Source organism: Protopterus annectens, chromosome 10.part0 (assembly GCF_019279795.1).
Source record: "Protopterus annectens isolate FY-2018-M chromosome 10.part0, PAN1.0, whole genome shotgun sequence".
Taxonomy (NCBI): domain Eukaryota; kingdom Metazoa; phylum Chordata; order Ceratodontiformes; family Protopteridae; genus Protopterus; species Protopterus annectens.
Genome location: NC_056744.1, coordinates 1,537,699,578 through 1,537,716,631, shown reverse-complemented (window position 1 = coordinate 1,537,716,631; position 17,054 = coordinate 1,537,699,578). Strand labels below are relative to the sequence as shown.

Genomic DNA, 17,054 nt, shown 5'->3' with positions numbered 1-17,054 from the left:
CCGTCAAGTCTTATGGTAGTAAAATTACACACTTCCATGACATCAAAGTAAAAATTCTCAGCATCAATCTTTTCTGTGGTATTTCTGAGTGATCTGGATATTGTATCAGCTAGATAAAGAAGTCTGTCTTGTGTATAGACCACTTTGAAGCTATACTTTTGTAATCTGAGCATCATTCTTTGCAGTCTTGCTGGAATTGAATGCATAGGCTTCTTTAAAACAGTGACAGGAGGCTGATGATCAGTCTCAATCTGGGTAGCTCAGCCATAAATATAATCATGGAACTTTGAACACGCAAACACAATTGCCAAAAGTTCCTTCTCAGTCTGAGCATACTGCATCTCAGTTCGGGTAAGAGTTCCAGATGCATTGGCTACTGGTCTGCCGTCTTGAAGAATAACTGCACCATAACCGAACTGTGAAACATCACAGGAAAGAATTGCTGGTTTGTGGACATCATAGTATCTTAAAGTTGGTGGACTGATAATTTTCTGTTTCAGGTCTTCAAATGCTCTATGGTGTTATTCTAACCATGACCAGGCAACATTTTTGCATGCCAGCTCTCTTAAAGGCACTGATAATTCACTGATGTCTGGTATAAACTTGCCCAAATAGTAAACCATACCAAGAAAATGCTGTAAGGCTTGGACATTGTCTGGAGCTGGCATTTCAAGAATGTCTGTTTGGAGGTGTCTGGTCATAAGCCTGTACTGGTAAATAAATGACCTACATAAGTAACTTCTGGAAGACTGAATTTACATTTCAGGGGATTGAGCTTTAGATTCACTGCACACACTCTGTCCAGAACTTTCCTGAGGTTTCTGTAATGCTCTGCTTCACCATTAACTCCAACTAGTAAATCATCTACTATTATAGCACACTGATAACCTGAAAAAAATTTGCTCCATTGCATGCTGAAAGACTTCACTGACAGAATTTATTCCAAAAAGCATTTTGAGAAATCTGTATCTACCAAATGAGGTACTGAACATAGCCAGTAGTGAAGATTTGTGATCAAGCATTACTTGCCAAAATAAACTTTTTGCATCCAAGACGGAAAAAACAATGGCATTTGGCATGAGGGTGGCAATCTTCTCGACTGTATGCATAGGATGGTGGAGCCTCTTTAATGCTTTGTTTAAGTCTCTTGGGTCAATACAGTCTGATTTCATCTGAGCTTTTCTTATGAGAAACTACCATGGAAGATACCCACTCAGTCGGTTCTTCAACTGGACAAATCACACCTTGCAGCACCATTTTATGTAAATGGACCTTGACTTTGTCCTGCATAGCTATCAAAAATTTTCTCATGAGTCTGACTACTGGACTGACCTCTGGGTCTAATTTCATGGAGTACACAACTGGAAGTTTGCCTAGATTGTCTTTGAAAATATTAGCATACTCTATGAAAACAGCATCAGTGAAACTAGAACTAGGACATGTACTTACATGATGGACTTCTTTGGTAAGAGAAAGCAGTTTCATTCTTAAACTGTCTCTCTGAGACCTAATTGTGACTGCACATGTCTTTTGACTACATGAAATTGCAAGCTCTAATAGTTCCCAGCTGAATAACATGAAAGCACTATTGAGCCTTCAGTTTGAATCTCTTCACCTCCATAAGCAACAAGCTTTGCACAATTGGCCAAATTAAGTTGTTCACCAGCTCTCACTTTAGCAAATGTTTCTGCTGACATAATATTGCACTTTAAACCAGTATTTACTTTGAGCTCCGTGGGTTTGCAATTGATCAGGACAGTACAAAACACTTCATTCTTTGCCAACAAATCTACTGCATTAACCTTTTCACCAACCACTGATACACCATCTACATAGAAAGTAGAGCTGCAGCTTTCCATATGATCAACTTGTTTTTTTGAGTGGCATTTCTTAATAAATGATTGAGACTTGCTTGATTTGCAAAACTTTTGAAAGTGGTTCCATTTTTTACACTCGTGGCACTTTTCTCTTTTAGACTCATGATTGGCACCACAGTTACGACAGTTAACAATAAGACTTGACTTGGGTTTTGCTGACTCACCATTGTGTTGCAATGAGCATGTCCATTTTACTGAGCTAGTCTTAGAACTTGCTGGAAAGTTATGGGTTCTCCCTGGGAATTCTTCAGGGGCTGCAGCTGCCATGTGCTTAGGCCTGTTTCTGTTAGCCACGTGTTGCATGCTGTCTATCTTTGCTCTAGAGGCTGCTGAAACCATGCTCTTATCACTTCCAAGCATATTTGTGGGCCTTTCTATAAGCTCATGTATTTGACAAATCTCTATGGCTTTGCTCAACATTAAATCACTGTCTCGAAGCAAAATCTTTCTCACCGTAGCATTATTAACACCATATACAAGCCTGCCTTTTATCATCTCGTCTTTTAAATCACCAAACCTGCATGCTTTAACCTTGTTTCTCAAGTCAGTAATATAAGCTGAAAAAGTTTCTCCTGGCTTTTGGGCTCTTGTGTAAAATAAGTGCCTCTCCAATGTAACATTTATCTGGGGAATACACATTTCTATAAATTTAAATTTCAAGCACTCAGGGTCCTCCCTTGACTCAACTTGTACAACAATATGACAATTTTACCCTTCTCCTGCATATACTGATGGTGCATACACAAATGAATGCTCTCTTTCAATGGCTTCTGACCCCACTAGATTAAGCAAAATAAATGCCCTCATACGCGGATTTATCAGAAAAAGCTGCTTGTATGAAAATATCATATTCCTGCTCGAATACTCTCCAATTCTCTGCAATATTATGATCAAACACAATTGGACTGGGTCTGTGAAATGCCTCTGCCATATCAACAAACAGTAGTAAAGACCCTTGGAATTATGTATGAACATGCACACATATATGTCAGAAACTAATTCCAGAAGCTTGTAATTATACCCAATAGCACAACAGACTCTTCAAAATAACTGTACTTTGTGAAATAAGTCTCCATAGCACAAGAACACTTTGATGTCAATATATATTGCGAAACAACCCTTTATCAGTGTAAGAAAGACTTCAAAATGACTGTACTTTGTGAGCAAATTGTACACAGCACAAGAAACTTCTCGAAATGACTGTACTTGGTGAAATAACTCTGTACACTGTAAGAAACACTTTGAAATGACTGCACTTTGTGAAATAACTATTTCACACACAGTAAACTCTTTGAAATAACTGTTCTGTAATAAAGCACACACTGCAAACACTGCACACTCTTGAGATACTTCAAACAACTCTAGTTATACTCTGAATAGCTTTAGTCAATTCGAAATAGTAGCTCATATCAAAAAATGTGGTTATTTATTAAAAAACATGCAGTCACTTTGCTTATCATGTTCATTTTGCCCTTTTATTGCACTTGTTATGCTCATTTGACCTTTTATCGTGTTCGTTTTAGTTTTCTTGTGCTTGTTTTCCTTTTAACATGCTCATTATGCAAATCAGAGGTAATTCTGAACAATCTCATATATATTCCTGATAATTCTATCAAATATCATGGTTTCAAACATTTTATTTAATCAATAATGCATTTTGTGCTTTTCATTTGACCAATAATGTGTTTTGTGCTACTCGTTTGATTAATAATGTGTTTTGTGCCTAGCAAATGCTTTGTATTGTTTTCTTTACAAAATAAATAATTTATGTGAGTTTTGGTTATCTGAAGTTCATTTCTGTTCTTTTTCTAATTATTTGAGCACTGTATCACCCAGCCCTCTCAGTATGCCTCAACTGTTAACTCTGTACCTCATGGCTTGAAGAAGTTACACTCTCCAACCCAGTTCTGACACCATGTCGTTTGTCTGGTCAGGATAAAACAGACGGACAGTTGTGGGCTCGGTTCAAACAGCTTCATAATATACAAACACATCAGGATTGAGGCTTAGTAACTTAAACTTAAATAAACTTATAAACAGACTGACTACTGCACTCATACATGTTAACATTTTGACTGTTCTCTCAAAATGGCCTCACTTTGAAATAAATGTTTCTTAAAGTTACAACACAGACTCTGTTCTACAGTCATTTCTTGTTATATTCCCTTTCTCTGAGGTATGTTGATTTTGGATTTGGTGTATATATATATATATATATATATATATATATATATATATATATATATATATATATATATATATATATATATATATATATATATATATATATATATGGGTCCCCTTCGGTAGATCAAACTTTTAAATGTTCGAAGATGATATGGCTGAGACCATAACCTCAAACATTTAAAAGTCCGAATGGACAGAATGGAGATCCACGTACAGAGCGAAACGGGAAGATTTCCGATTTCTGCAATGTAGTGCAATCTCAGAGTTGGTATATTTAAGCAAGGGGGGTGTAGGGATGCAGGAGGGGTAGCCTCCCCCTGCTACAGCAGTTTAATTTTGTTTTTTTTTTCTTTTTTTACTTCAGTGTTCGAACTATTACAAGTTTGAACATATGGTCTTGGCTATATTTGGTTCAAACTTGTAATATGTTCGATCTACTGAAGTATATATATATTCACTTATACAATCTCGAAATACTGAAATGTTGAATTTCAGTATTTTGAGACTGAATAGTGGAAACCCACATACCCAAAAACCCAAAATCATGAACAGCACAATAGCGACCATTCACACATACAACCAGCACATAAACACACACGCATACACCTACCTAACTACACTAAAAAAAAATAACACACACAAATACACCTAACCTACCTATAAGCAGGGGGCAAGCCCACCTGCACCCCCCACAACCCCCCCTACTTATATGTCACACTAAACACACACACACGCACACACACGCACTCACACGCACACACACGCACTCACACACACTAAAATCCCTACCCAATACCCTCACACACACCCCACTTACCTGTAACCCCAGATAACTCCACAAACCGCACCACACGTCACAAACGCGACACCACAATAGTGGATTCAACATTTGCGGATTCGACACTTCTGCATTCGGCATAGTGCAGTTTCACGTAACTTTTCCACTATTTGGTCCAACATACGTCAAGATTGTCTATTGAATTCATATATATATATATATATATATATATATATATATATATATATATATATATATATATATATATATATATACATCTGTGGGTATGGGGGGCTGGGAGGCTAGCTAACCTGCAAAAACAAGTCTAAAAGAAAAGAACAATATTAGAGCTTTGCTCTTCTCCTGCACTTTTTGATTTTTTAATTAATTATTTATTTTTTGCTGTGTTGACACTTGACTTTAAAAGTACCAACATTTCAGTAGGGAGCCCAGCCAAAAAGTGTGTAGTTAAAATGCCTGCAATCTGTTGTCTTTAGCAACTGGTTGCAGTGCTTTCCTGGCAATGTCTAATCTGCTACTGCTAATCATTTGGCTAGTGACTAATAGGAACTGGTAAGTAGATTTGCAGGCACATATATATAAATTATATATATATATATTTGTTAAGGGCAGATCATGCCTACTAAACCTGGTTGACTTCTTCGAGATAGTCACCAAGGCCATAGATGAGGGAAGGTAGTTCACACAGCCTACCTTTACCTCGCCAAGGCTTTTGACACCATTCCCCACTCGGGAATTATAGAAAAACTCACCAGCCTGAACATAAACCCCTACGTCACGAGATGGGTTGCCAACTGGCTTACAGACAGAGCTCACACGGTAAGTATAGAGAGCTCCAGGTCCAACTCTAAACCTGTCACAAGCGGTGTCCCACAAGGCTCGGTCCTGGGATCCCTACTGTTCGGCATATACTTCTCAGAAGTACAGGCAAACACAGGAGGACTATGGCTAACCAAGTTCACCGACGACTGCAAACTGGGAGCCATAACTGACTCTCCGGCTGACATGGACATTCTCCAAAAGGGCCTTACTAAGTTGGACACCTGATGTCAAAGTCATGGTCTCAAGCTAAATGCCAAAAAATGCATAGTCATCCTGTTTGGGAAAAACAAAACACCCATGAATTACCACATAGGTGGCAGCCCCCTTAATACAGAAGTGGTAATAAGTGATCTGCGGACCCAGGTAGATAGTAATCTCTCCTTTGACAATCATATTGCAAAGTAGTTAGGAAATCCTTCTATGTAGCCCATCTAATTACTAAAGGGTTCGCATCTAGAAATAAAGAGGTTATAGTGCCCCTCTACTCATCCCTCATCAGACCCATCATAGAGTACAATGCCCTGTTTGGGATGCACCTCACAAGACACTTCCAACAGCTGGAAAGACCACAAAAGTACCTCACCAAGAGGATTACTGGTCTCAAACATATGTCCTATGCAGCCCGACTGGAAAAACTCCAGCTGTACTCAGTGGCATATTGCTTACTCAGAGGTGATCTCTGCCTGACTTACAAAGCCATGTCCAACTCAGAATTGATGGACATGCTCCACCTAAAGATATCCAAGTCACTGCGAGCCACTCGCTCTAGTTTGCTAAACCTCACCACAACAATAAATAGAACATGCTGGAGAGATAGATTCCTGTCACAGAGACTCCCCATGCTTTGGAACAAAATTCCTAACTACATTAGGTAGATCCCCTCACTAACACTCTTCAAGAGAAACCTTAACAAGTGGATGGGTAACAAAAAATACACCCCTGGGATCACTTCATTGGCTCTTCTTGACAGAGACTCGGTTAATTAATCAATGGGACGGCGAAAACTGACACATTCTGGCTAGGCTTATAAATGCCTTCGGGCAGATAGCCTAGTACCTACCTATGAACCTATATGTGTGTGTGTGTGTGTGTGTGTGTGTGTGTGTGTGTAAAATATATGTATATATTATATATATATATATATATATATATATATATATATATATATATATATATATATATATATATATATATATATATAATATATATATATGTGTGTGTGAGTGTGTGAGACAAAGTTAGACAAAATTGTGGGTGATGAAAAGAGTACGTTTTTTTTTTTTTTTTTTTTGGCATAGTTGATATTAGGGGGACTTGCATACCTCACAACATAGCCAAAAACAGGAGGACAAAATGAGGAACAGTTTACAATTATCATTCTAATTCACTTAAGTTAATAGAACAACAGGTTTTGAATCAACTTCCATTTTCCGAATGATAAGAAATATGAAACTCTAATGGCTACTATTGATTTTTCTGTGACATAGCAGGGATTTACCAGAAAATCAGATGGAAAGAGAAAAATCACTTCCAGTCTCACAAATGTCCACTGACACTGACACCTCTGAACGTCTTGGCTCAAGAATTCTGGACACGCAAAAACAGTGAGGAGACAAAATCAGGAGCAAATTTAAATATTACTTTTAGTTTAATTAAAAAGTGAATAGAATAACAGGTCTTGCATGAACATGCAGTTTCTGAACATGAAAGAGTATGAAGCTCTAATATCTAACATTACTGAATGAAATAAAATCCTCAATGATTTACCAGGAAAATCAACAAGGTTGTGAAGGACAAGGAGAAAAAAATGAGAAAAAGTCAGGCATGTTCTGAAGGAAAGTGCAAGCACACACATTTGCATGTGCATAGCCGCATACATACACTTCTGCACACTAGCAGACACTTGTGTGCTCTCTCTTGCACTTTCTCTCTCTCTCTCTCTCTGTCTCACTCACACGCACACACACACACACACACACACACACACACACACACACACACACACACACACACACACACACACACACACTCTAAAGTCAGGATATGTACCTCTTCTGAAAACAAAAAACAAGTGGTCTGCACATGCCTTCTGATGCCCCACATTAGCATGCAGTTATCAAACAACAGAAAGTAAGAAAATCTAGTAAGTGGCAGTGCTGACTGACTGTACTCCTCACTGACTACAAGAAAATCAAAACATTTACAAAGAACACAATAAGTATATAGGACAAAATCGGGGATGTCCATGAGAACCAGTCAAGAGGTACATCTTCCTGAAGATCTTTCTTCTTATTGCAGCCAGTCATGGTGTCAGGACTCCATCTGCATCTATCCAGCCAACCAATAAGATGCAGATGCAGGAGGGGCCAATGTTGCAAGATTTTTATTTTTGATTGCTTCAGATCACATTGCAAAATAGTAATTGAATTTCTGTGACAAAAAAATTAAGAAACAAGCTTCTCTTTTTGAAATCAAGTGTATGTCTTTTTTTCTGCTATACTATAGTCAAATAAGAGTATTTTTTAGCTGAAGAGTCAACAAAAGGCATAGTTCATGAATCTGGGTAAATTGGGAGGTCAGTCACCCCCCTCTGAATTGTGCTGGTGCACTTGTATTATGCCCATTTTCTTTGACCTGCTATCAGCCCTCCTAAATCCCGCCGACAGTAGAAAACACTAAGAATTTCATACATTTTTTCCTATCCCTACTTAAGACAAGTTAGAGACAATATTACCTTCAAAAATCACATTTTAAAAGTACACCGCAGTCGGATTTTTATCAGTTACTGCCTTGCAAAGCTTTAAAATTCTTGACTACACTTTAATGTACACTTTGTTTCATTTAATTCTTTGTTCTAATTTTATGACATTTTGACTAAGAAGTGTTTATGTTTGATCTTTTTACATACCAGTGCAGAAGAAACAAGTTACCTAGTAATATAGTAACATCTCAACAGGAAAGAATCTTTTTATATAGCCAGAGTTAAGACTGCTTGTTTGATTTTTTTTCTGTTTGTGTATCTATTCAATTTCCTCATCAGTAATCTTGACTGAACTCAGACATTTTCTATTCCTTTGATAGGGTGGCACAGTTGTACAGTGGATACCATTGCTGACTCACAGTAAGAAGTTCCCCGGTTCAATTCTCAGCTGGGGTACCTTCTGTGTGGAGTCTGCATGTCCTCCCTGTGTTTATGTGGGTTTCATCCTGATACTTTGACTTCTTCTGATGTTTCAAAGACATGCAGTAGATGGATGGGCACTCTAAACTGGCCAGAGGTGTGAGTGTGTGGTGTGGAAGAGCTACCATAGCAGGGCTAGCCACCCAGTGGTGTAAACCTTGGCTGTAGCTGGTGGTCATTGTTGAAGTGACACCCTGACCTCATGTAATAATTGGAAAAAAAGAGGTTGTGGATGGATTTATCTAAGAGTTGCCTTTTTCCTTTACACTCAAGTCATGTTTTCCAATTTGTAAACCTGTCATTCCTATTTAAATCATACCTGCTTATATCCAATATTTACCAGCTTGGAAATTGTTACTTTTTAAATAATTTTCTGCTTTCACCTACTCTGTTAATTATCTTAACTATACTGCTCTATATGTGGCTCTCTTAACCTACGTCATTTACCATTCCCAAAATTGCACAATTTCTTTCCCTGCTATTATGATTCAGGCTCATAAATATCATGCTTATTGCCAATTAGCACTTACTCCATGCATGTCCAGCCTATTTTAGCTTTACATACCGATTTTCCCCTTTTCTTATTAACGGATTCAAATGCAGTACTTGCTGTAGAGGTAATTGTGCAGTCTGTCAAGTCCTAATCTATTGAAAGACTATTTAGCTGAAACTTCATAGCCTCACCTAAGGTGTGTGTGAACTTGGAGGATATTATATTAAATAGAAATCTATAGGAGACAATCCCCCAACAAGAGAGGTGTTGGGTAGGACTTCCTCCCAAATCACTCAGGAATACTATTCTACACCCAGTAACTTGACCATTTAACTCATGACAAATGGCTTTTCTTAGTCTGAAACCTAAAGCAACTGTAAAATCTTTGTTGATCTAATAAAAGGCATCAGTCACATCATCTGTGTTCTCCAATGACTTAGGCATTGTTATTAACTTAGAATATTTGTTATAAAATAATAAAACGACAATGTAGTTTATATTATTCTTGACATTAATACCATAAGCACCAGCAGCAAGAGGCTGCATGTGAACCACTTGACATGCACAGTGAACTCTAATAATTTTCAGCAATTTCTGAAAATATTTTTAATTTTATGGTAGTGTTTGTATTATTGTCCAGTGACTGTGGCTGCTCTAAACTCATTATGATTTAATTCCCACATTATTTTATGCAGTTTAGGTAATCTTAGGTAAAAGCTGACTAGCTTTATAACAAGCCTGAAAATGGCCACTTAGCAAAGAGTTCATTGGCCACTTAACCATACTTTACAAGGTTTGGGGCACATTACTATAACATATATCATACATTCAAGTAGTATGATGTAGGACATACTGTGTGCGAAATAAAATGCTTTTGTGAGCTGGATTGTGGTCCTAGAGTTGGACATCCTGGTCTAAAATACAATTTGCCATTATACACCATGAAACTGTAGATGTTGTGCAAATGGCTCCATGTTTGTCATCACCTGTGACTAGACTTTATTTGACATAAATTATTTCTCTGCTCAGCTATGGTCATCATAAAAGGTTATGGTCTTCATCGTAATTCAGTGATTCAAAGCTAAGAATGCTGCTTACAATGGATCACATGACTGTCGTGTGAGCCGTAGGAAGCATGTATCTGTCAGCGGAGCAGTATTTCCCACACTCTTTAGCTAATTCCTTCTTTCATACGAAAACAAAATAAGTGTGCTGGTTCTAACCTCTTACTTTCACACTCTCTTATGCACAGCAGAAATGGTGCACCCAAATGACCATCTGGATAGCCAGCGTGAAATGTGAATGCCTCTAATTCATTGCTGCCTTTTAGAGCTTGGGAGGTTGTAGCCCTTCAATTGAGGCTGGTTTCTCTCTATACAACATGGGCACTGGCAGGAAGAATATGCCATTAGTAAATTGATAGTAGAATGAAGTTCCATTGTGAACAATACAGAAATGTTATTTTCAGCTTACATTTTATAAAACTCCCCCGTGAGGAAAAAAATTAGCTTGTGTCTTATCACTCAGAATGACCTGGTTAGTCTAGTTCTGTTTTTGTGCTGTCAGTGAGAAATATTAAATTGCTCTGTTGCCTATAGTAGCATCAGAGATAATGCATTTTTCAGGACTGTTACAGAATCTGCTCATAGACAGCAATATTTGACTGTTTTCTCTGTTACATATCAATCAAAAAAAACGTTTTCTACAGTGGTCTGATATGATGTTTGATGCCATGCACAGATAAGAAAGCCAAGAGCTGCAGAGAATGGATGATGTTATGGTTTAAAATTCACTAATAGAAGTTAGAATACCTAGACGAAGAACTGATAAAAGCATTATTTAGACAGTCAGTCATAGCACCCTGATGTGATTTTTTTCCACTACATTTAATAATGCAAGTCTTAGATTTTAATGTTTATCCACAGGAAGTCCAAGAATAAAAAGACCCAAAGTAGTAAAGATATAAAAGCTAATCATTAGTAATACAAATTATAGTAATGATACAGAAAATATTCATGAATGTTAATATCAAGCTGGACCATAAATACAAATACATATGTCTGTGTCGCTCAACTGTTTCTGATTTCAACTCAAATTTTACCTCTGCCCATTTTAATCCCTCTTAAAACTTGTGATTTTTGGAGAAAAGTTAGTAGATGCCACTTGATAAATAATGGTAGTAATTAGTTATGGACTTCTTTTACTTCAGAAAATGTATACTAATTCACAATTTCCTTTTTGCTAAAATCTCAAGTTAATAGTACCAATACTTTTAAAAGTGTCCCTGTTTATTTCTGGATTTGTCCTTGATTCTGTTGAGATTTGTTCCTGATTCATTGACAGCTATGCATATGTTAATACCTTTGGAGAAAAAAAAATGAAAACAAATGCCAGCTACATGAAAAAAACAAGCAGCATGTGTTATTGCTGAGTCCCAGAAACAACATCTCAGGCACCTGGGTTTCATCATATCCCATAATTTCCTTGGTACTGATGATTTTTTATTAAAATATTCTTATTTCTTTATATATTGAAAATATGGCATACTGGTAATATGGAATACAAACACTTTTCTCTTCAGACAAGTATACTTTGGCAAACTCTTCCATTATTTAGTTAAAATGCGTACAACAAACTCTTAACTTACAAAATAACCATATTTCTGTTACTTGCACCAACATTATGTCCCTATTTAAAGAGTGTCATGGCTACCTTAAAAACAAATATTCATACTATGTCCCGTAGATAGATGGATAAATAGATAAACATATATAGATAATATACACAAATGTATATATACATGCATCTAATTATGAATCAGATCAGGAAAACCTTGAAACAGTTTTGAAAAAAAAAAATCTGCCTTTTCCTCTCAGATGTTTCTCTCTATAGCATGAACTCACTTTAAAATTACACATCACGTCAGTGGAGTGTTATTAATCTGAAATAGCTGACAGCAATCCTTGGTTTATGAGAAGTGACTCTTTCCCACATTTTGAAATGTCATTCCATACACACTTTCTATTGTCCCAGTAAGAAGGAGCAGCTGCCCATCTGGGAAAAAGTTATTATGCAGAAGGATTCCCTCTTAAGAATGACACACTTCTGTTGTTTCATTGTGCCTTTTGATTGGTTGCTGAGTGTGGGAAACTAAGCTAAAGCAGGACCCATAGATTACCCTACTGCCTGCGATGAATAAATAGAGGTGATCTCCTGTCTCATTTTACACACTTTGCAAAGACCACCTTACTTTGAACAAATTTTAATAGGAGGCAAGTAGAATGGGACTTGGCAATCTATAACTCAAACTGCTGATCTAATAACGGACAAGGAAAAACTAAAGGTAAGCACTAGGTATGCATTGTATTGTATTTGAATGTAGTGAATTGCAAGCTCTGTACCTGACAAAAAGGCTTTCAGTGAACTTGCATCCTATAGGTATGGTTTCGAATTCTATATCTTATACATCTATCCTGTTTTTTAAATTAATTTAAGAAATCTTCATGTCCTAGTATATTTTCCATAAACTGCCATCATGATATGGAGAATTCATTTATAATAAGTTTTAAAAGAGATTTAATGTTATGTTGAACAAAATTTCTGTATAATAATGAAATTTAACTATATCAGATGGTATGCAAGAGAAGTGTAAATTGCAGATGAAAATTTTTAATTTCTCTATTAGCTTATAATAATTATGCATGACTCATAAGTAATTAAAATATTCACATTAAATAAAGGTCTCTAAACGTATTAATTAATGTTTTTCCCTGTAACTCAGGAAACCAATGGTGGAGAAGATGCGAAGAGACCGTATTAATGGTAGCATTGAAAAACTGAGGCAGATACTGGAAAAGATTTTTCCAAGGCAACAACTCAGCTGTAAACAGAAGAAATCTGACATTCTGGAAATGTTGGTGAGCTTCATGAAATGGCATCAACAGATGCAGACTAAAGGTGAGTCTTGTTTCTGTTTAACAACATTTCTATGTACTGATTACAGACAGTATATGTTTGTTGTAAGAATATTTAACTAGTTTAACTTTGTCTGTATGTATGCCTTGTTTATAAGAGTATGATAGGAAGACTTTAATACTGTCCAGGGATGTCGTAATAACATGTTTCTTAAACAACCTGGACACTGGAAAAGATGCATTCAAAATATATCTAGCGTATTTCTTATGTGGCCTGTAGATTCACAAAGAGCATTCAAATCATTACTTACTCAAAGTGTGTGTCTGTGTGCACATGCTAATTTTCCTGTATCTGTATGATTCTATGTGAATGTCTGTGTTCATATATTTATTTGTGTGTGTGTGTGTGTGTGTGTGTGTGTGTGTGTGTGTGTGTGTGTGTGTGTGTGTGTGTGTGTGTGTGTGTGTGCATGTGTGCGTGTGTGCGTGTATGAGCATTACTAGGTCTGTCTGACTCTTTGTTGTATAGTAAAGTGCTTTATGGGCCTGACAGTAGAATAATCTTTTAGTTCATTAAATCTAAAGTATCATGTAATTCCACATTATTGTGGTAGAAGGCATGTATCTAAGGACATTTTGCTTACTCTGCCTATAAAACCCGTACTTTGGGTTTAAAGGAAGCATAACTGTTAGTGCACTAGTGAGAAAATTAATGAGAAATGCACTGTCAACATCATTGTGTGTTTTATGTTGTGACTTAAAGAGATTTTTTTTTAAACTTTTATAGGCAGAAGACCCTTACAAAACAGCTCTAGATTACAAAGAAGGTCAACCCAGGTGTTCACAGGAAACAATGAACTTCATTTCTCTCAGTGACAGAAGGAAAGAAATTTAAATGAAAATGAGAAACCTTTTTCAACAATCTGCAACTGTTTCTGAGGGCATCAGTTGCCCCATATCCCCAGTGACACCATTTCCTTGTCAACTTTTTACCCAACAGACCATGAACACTATCATACCTGTTTGGAGACCCTGGCTAATGTAAACTTTTTAATGTACTTGTTTGTTTTGAAACCAGAGGAAGATATAGCGTTATGAAAGTTCCGTCAGCCTCTTTCAGTGGGAAATACTGATTCCCATGAAAATTTCACTTAGCAAGTGACTTTACATCTTTGTTCATTCCTTCATATTGAAGGCTGTACCTAATCCACCAAGTGGTGTAAGTGTTATTTTGGGACATTTCCTTTTTTGTTATTATGGCCATGTGTTCTATGTAAGCACAGAGCACTCAGTCTTCTATACTGAAGATGTGTGCTACCAATGTTACTTGTGTAACTAACAACCAGATGTAGGAGTTAAACTCCATGACAGCTACTTAAACATACTGTTTAAATGTAAACGCCAGGGTATGTGTTGCAACGGGTCTACCTGATAACACCGACGTGTCAAAACACCGACAACGAAATAACCGACACGACAAAACCGAAAGTTCAAAAACATGAAACTTCACATGCCCGACAAACCACAATCCTGACAATCAACAAAACAAATAACTTTCCCGAAAAACACACACACAATACAAGCACACCAAAAACCTTACAAACCTACACTAAACCTTACATACACAACTATATATGCTCTAATCTTAATCCAAACCTTAACCCTAAGGTTCGTCACTATTGCACACTTACCTTACCCGCACCCTAACCCTGACTCACTTAATCCACCCCTAACCTTTAAGTCTGTCTCTATCGCACACTTACCTTACCTGCACCCTAACTCTAACTCACTTAATCTGCCCCTAACCCATAAGTCTGTCACTATCGCACACTTACCTTACCTGCACCCTAACTCTAACTCACTTAATCCGCCCCTAACCCTTAAGTCCTTCATTATCGCACACTTACCTTACCAACACCCTAACCCTAACTCACTTAACCCGCCCCTAAACCTAATGTTTATCACTATAGCATACTTAGCTCACCCGCACCCTACCCTAATATCCATCGCTATCACACACTTACCTTACCCACACCCTGACCCTAACGTCCGTCCCTGTCACACACTTACCTTAACATGCCGGTGTTCTCAGTGTCGGGATTCTCAGCTGTCGGTCTTGTCTGTTGTCGATCTTCCGGTGTCTTTATCTCGTTGTCGTTCTTCTCAGCTTTCGGCGTAATCAGGTAGACCCATTGCAACATATTGCTGAAATGTGTATCTGCAGATTACATGCCGAATGATTTTCTAAAGAAAGACCTTAGTGAATTTATTATCAGTTACATATGTTTCATGCTATAATCTCTTGTGATCTTAAGCTTCACAGATTCTAAGCACTGATTCACATAATGAAGAACTGTATTTCTCTGACTATGACTTTTATAAAATTCTTAAACTGTAATATGGGAGTAAAATATTCTTTCATATTTACAGATATTCATAGATTGTGGTATATTCTCCTGTGAATGGCATAGACATGAATGTTAAAATATATTTTTATATCAGATTGTTACCCAATGCATTAACAGTATACCAGTTTAATGTATGTTTTAATGTATGTTGTTCCACAGCTGTGGCAGTCACTGAAATTCCTATGTTGAGAATAGAAATGTTATATTGTTAAGTTCCAACTGCATGTAATCAAATATTTGCTTTATCTACAGTAAGAAGCTTTTGCTGAATAATATCCCTGCAATATATTGTTTCAGAAATGTACCTGTGAAAATAAACAGCATATTGAGAGCAATGGTGTGGAATTCTGTGTGACTCCATTAAAACTCTTTCCTTAAACTGTCAATTTACTTTTTTAATATCTAATTATTTGTAACATTGCACAAATTATGTTAATTCGACAGTTAAGTATGCAGGTTAGTGTAATAGCATTGCTTACCTTTTAGAAAACAAAATATTTGAAGGTCATAGCAGTGCATGTAGCTAATAAGTTTGAAAAATAACCCATAATAATTGCCTTTTTCCTTACATAGATCTGATTAATTTATAACAAACTGTTCATCAATGCAGTATTTCCTCCTGTTGTACTCAATCTCCTGTCTATAAGGATTTACTTACCTTTCCTGGTTGCCCTGATTTGTTTTTTTCTAGTGACAACACAGTTTCCGCAAACAGAATTACAACTGTTAGTCATACAAAGGACTAAAGCAGTACTCATATAATTAAACTATATTCCTCCAAAACCAGACACGTTACCCTGCTGGTGGATGCAGCTTGACCTCTCGAGCTTTAACTGCCTGAGCCTCAACTCGCTGATAATTGAAGCTCCTCCACAGGAGATCACTTTCTGTGTATTGTGCCAGTTGTGATTCCCATTTTGTGGTAATTTTCTTTTTTTTTTAAGTAAGTGCAAGCTCTGAGTTGGTATATATTCTGGGTGGGGCTTGCCACCCCCCCCCCCACATCAGGGGTGCTTGCTCCCTGAAAAGACACTTAAGTGTTTTTCCACAAGATGTTTTTGAGAAATGCAATTCAGAGATTCAGATCTGTGGTGCTTTCACTTTTGTCCACTCATAGTGGAAGCTTTCAGACAAAGCTCCAACATGCACATTTTGTTTTTATAGCATTTGACAGTACCATCCATATTCTATCCAGCCAATATGATATTGTTAAGATGTAATACAAAGCATGAGACAAAGTGTGTAAAACTGAAGATCTTTTCTTGATACTTAATGAAGTGCAGTTACCTCAGTTCATGACTGCTTGGTAATGCATTTATATTTGAAAGGGCAGCACATTACTTTTCAGGAATATCTCGTATTTTAGAATACAT

The 17,054-nt window shown here is 36.9% G+C and overlaps 1 long non-coding RNA gene across 1 annotated transcript; it reads left to right on the top strand.

Annotated features, from left to right (window-relative positions):
• The first annotated feature begins 12,611 nt into the window (after nt 1–12,611).
• LOC122812854 lies at nt 12,612–14,754 on the top strand. Its single transcript, XR_006366593.1, has 3 exons — nt 12,612–12,702; nt 13,141–13,316; nt 14,061–14,754. It is a non-coding gene; the product is annotated as an uncharacterized LOC122812854 (long non-coding RNA).
• Nucleotides 14,755–17,054: the final 2,300 nt, after the last annotated feature.